Genomic DNA, 4,286 nt, shown 5'->3' on the forward strand with positions numbered 1-4,286 from the left:
CTATTGGTCTATTCAGGGATTCAACTTCTTCCTGGTTTAGTCTTGGGAGAGTGTAAGTGTCCAGGAAATTATCCATTTCTTCTAGGTTTTGTAGTTTATTTGCGTAGAGGTGTTTACAGTATTCTCTGATGGTAGTTTGTATTTCTGTGGGGTCGGCGAAAGATGTTTCTTTCTAATATTAGTGTAAAGGAGTATTCTAGAAATAACTGCTAATTTTTCCAGGTTTGATTGTTTTAGCCAAAATTTCCACATAAAATATTACAAGAATTTATGACTTTAATGTCAACATCTTTCTCTATAAATTTAGAAATTCCATATGTTTATACAAAATAAATCATTCTCTTTTTTCTATTCAAAAGATAGTTTGAAGTAAAATAATGAGGATTATACTTTCAATATTGCCATAACATTGCAATTCTCTAAAATGAGAGCATTAGGACAAACACCTAATGCATGCAGAGCTTAATATCTAGATGACGGGTTGATAGGTGGAGCAAAACATCATGGCACATGTACACCTATGTAACAAACCTGCACATTCTGCACATGTATTCCCAGAGCTTAAAGTAAAATTTTAAAAAAATGCCTGAGTTGAACTGAACATTTGTTTAAGAAGGGTAAATACAATATACAGGTAAGTATGAGGCTCACTTGACAACCCCAGCCAGGCACATTGCTAAGCACTTGATAAGAGCTGTCACACTTTATTCTCTTAAGAGATCTATGGAGGTCTATTTTATTATTTTAACAGTTCTTTTAATAATTATCCAGATTCATAATTATGTATAAGGAATTAAGTCTATGCAGTCATGCCACTTGGCAAATATTCCACAGTTAATAAGTAATACAGACAAAAGTAAAACTCAAGTGTATTAAGCCTTGAAGTAATAAACTTGTTCAGAAAAATTTTTGGAACTCTGGAGGAAGCCACATCATGATATAAACTTCAGATAATGAAACATCTCTAACAGGCCTGCCCAAAAGATTATGTCATATAAACATAGTACCTTTGTTAACACATCTGTTAAGAGCATTTATGCCTTAGGGCTTTGTTGCCCACTGTTCTCTCTGTTGAAAAGACTCTTCTCCCAGCACTTCAAGTGACTTGACAGTCTCGCATGATTAACACTTTCTCAAAGTAACTCTCAACCTGTTAACTGGAAGCAGAGAGCAAAACTATGTTTTATTATAGTATCCAGCTTTGTTCACTTATGGTCCTTATTATCCGAATGTATTTTTATGTATTTAGGTGGCTATATCTCTACATACCTATCTTCACCCAAACCCAAGGTCCATGAAGACAAAGGATTTTCTATATTGTTCACCACTGTATCCTCAAGCCTACAACAGTACATGGCACACAATAAGCCCTCAATAAATATTTGCTAAATAGATGAATGAATTAACTTTGTGTTACTCTTTACTTAGCCATTTGTTTTGGTCGTAAATATGATACTGTGTTTGAAAACACAGGCTATCAAAGCACAGAGGGTACTGTATTATGTTCAATGCAGAACCAGGAACTCTCCTGTTAATAAGGAAATGTTGATTGAATCCCGATTATAAAACATAACAAAGCAAGCACACAAATTCACACATACAAACACACATACACACACACAACAATTTTAAAAAACATTTGGGGACAATCCAGGATATTTAATATATACTCTATGTTACATGGTAATATGTTAAATTCATTTTCTTACTGTGATAATGGTATTCTGGTTGTACAGGAGAATGACTTTAGCTTTAGAATGTATTGCTGAATTATCCGAAGATGAAGTGTCATACTATCTAAAACTTACTTTTAAATGACTCAGCAAAAGCAAAACTATGTAAATTATATATAAATCATGTATTTATATCTAAATTTGTGTGTGTGTGTGTGGAGGGAGAGATAGAATACGAATGTAATAAAACATTAATTATTAGTGAATATAGGTGAAATGCCCATGTTACAAGTCTTCATTTTACAATTCTTTTAACTTTTCAGTAGACTTGAACATCCATAAACTAAAATTTGCAAGGAAATTGCCTTAAGAAAATATTCCTGATATGACATAACTGTTTAATATTTCCCTGAAATTTATTCTTCAATTTCTGTACTTACATATGTGTTTAGTGACATCAAAATGCTTAAAATGACAAGATGGAAAAGAACAAAGTTTGTAAAAAGCTGCGTGTGACTCTCACTAAGTTAATAATGTAGTCTCTTTCTTTAAATTTTACAGATGTACTCGAATTGTAGAAAGTTCTCCCATTTAGTCTAAGGAAGAAAAGGTTTGATCGACTTTATGAAAACTATTTATATCTGAGTTATCATAACACATAAATGAAGAGTGTCATCACCAAGGGCAGTTATTTACAGGAAAATAGATTTTACTAAAATAGATTTTCTATCTCCAAATTTATATACTGTACATACTCTAAAATAATTCAATTCAATGAACTTGGAAACTGGTAGACAGATATTAAATATAATAACTAAAGAACAATAAAATAAAAATTTATCTCACCTTTCTGTTTTTATGAGCATCTTTCAACAGTAGACACAATGCAATATTTGCCTCTGGGTCTCAATGTTCAAGTACATGGAAATAATTTTGAAGATTGCTAGCTTTGTATGCAGGTAGCTAATTATTGATTAGTACCTTTGCTCATTACAGGGAAAACTGATTATCTACTATGGTGGCTCAAGACAATACAGTAAAGAGACAGTTAATAATGTGTAGTCATGCATTTCATGAAAAAAGTTATAGGTGGAACTGTGAAAAAGTGCATACACTTATTTTACATCACCTAGCCATTTTTAACCAAGAAACAATTGGCACAAAAGTGTGTTTTCAATGCAAATGTTTGGATAGATCCACTAATCTTTTTTGTAAATATGTGATACTTTTTAACTAGTTGTTTCACACTAGCAAACACTGGAAATAGGGGGCTTTACTACAAATGGTATTTTACTTTGTCAGTTTCACTTAACTTATCCTATGAAAGATCCAAGACTAAAAATCACAGGATCAGGATCCTATCTCAGTAATCAGGTCGACAAGGTATGGGATTTGTGCAGTATTTTATGATGGAGATTTAGAGAGTTTTTTTTTTTTTAATGAATTCTAGAGTAAAATCATTATGATGCTGTTTACAAATTGAAGTTAACAGTAACAAGGGAATAGATTGTTGAGGAAGCTGTCCTATTAACAATGTTCTTCTTGAGGGCACTTGGTAATTAACCAGAAAGAAAATTTTTGTTGTCACTTCTACTTTCCTTTGGACATTTTGTCTCTGTAAATATGTTATTCCTATGTGTCCTTGAGAATAAACATTTATCTCTGAACTCCAGCCTTCATGAACAGACTTCTCTTTCTTTGTCTCAACTATTACTATGCATTGCCGAAGTGTTATTCAGTCATACATTTAGGAGCCATATATATTTATTCAGTAAGTTATATTTCAGTTTATACTGGCTAACATATATTTCAGTAAAGATTAATTCCATGATTTGGGTATTAGTTGTGGATAAAAATATCAACTAATTACAAAAGTTAGCGGGAGTGGTGGCACGTACCTGTAGTTTCAGCTATTTAGGAGGCTGAGACAGGAGGATCGTTTGAACCCAGAGGTTGCGTGAGCTGAGACTGCACCCTGCACTCCAGCCTGGTTGACAGAGGTAGACCCTGTCTTGAAAAAAAATCAACTAATATTCATAAGACAAATTATTACATAACTTATCCCAGTTGGGCCTCAAGACAATCTTAGGAAATATGTACAGGCATACCTTAGAGATATTATGAATTCTTTTCCAGACAACCACAGTATAGCAAATATCACAATAAAGTGAATCATATGAACTTTTTGGTTTCCTACTTCATATAAATGTCATGTTGACACTGTACTGCAGTGTGCTAAATATACAATCACATTACATCTTAAAGCAATGTATGTACTTTAATTTAAAAATACATTATTGCTGATAAATGTTAATAATCACCTGAACCTTCAGCAAGTTGTCATCTTTTGTAGTGGAGGATCTTGCCTCATCGTTGATAGCTGTGGGCTGATAAGGGTGGTGGTTGATGAAGGTTGTAGCAGCTGTGGCAATTTTTTTTTTAGATGTAGTCTCACTCTGTCACCAAGCTGGAGGGCAGTGGCACAATCTGGGCTCACTGCAACCTCTGTCTCCCGGTTCAAGCGATTCTCCTGCCTCAGCCTCCTGAGTAGCTGGGATTACAGGCACGTGCCACCACACCCGGCTCATTTTTTGTATTTTTAGTAGAGATGGG

Source organism: Colobus angolensis, unplaced genomic scaffold (assembly GCF_000951035.1).
Source record: "Colobus angolensis palliatus isolate OR3802 unplaced genomic scaffold, Cang.pa_1.0 Scaffold50, whole genome shotgun sequence".
In the NCBI taxonomy this organism is placed as follows: domain Eukaryota; kingdom Metazoa; phylum Chordata; class Mammalia; order Primates; family Cercopithecidae; genus Colobus; species Colobus angolensis.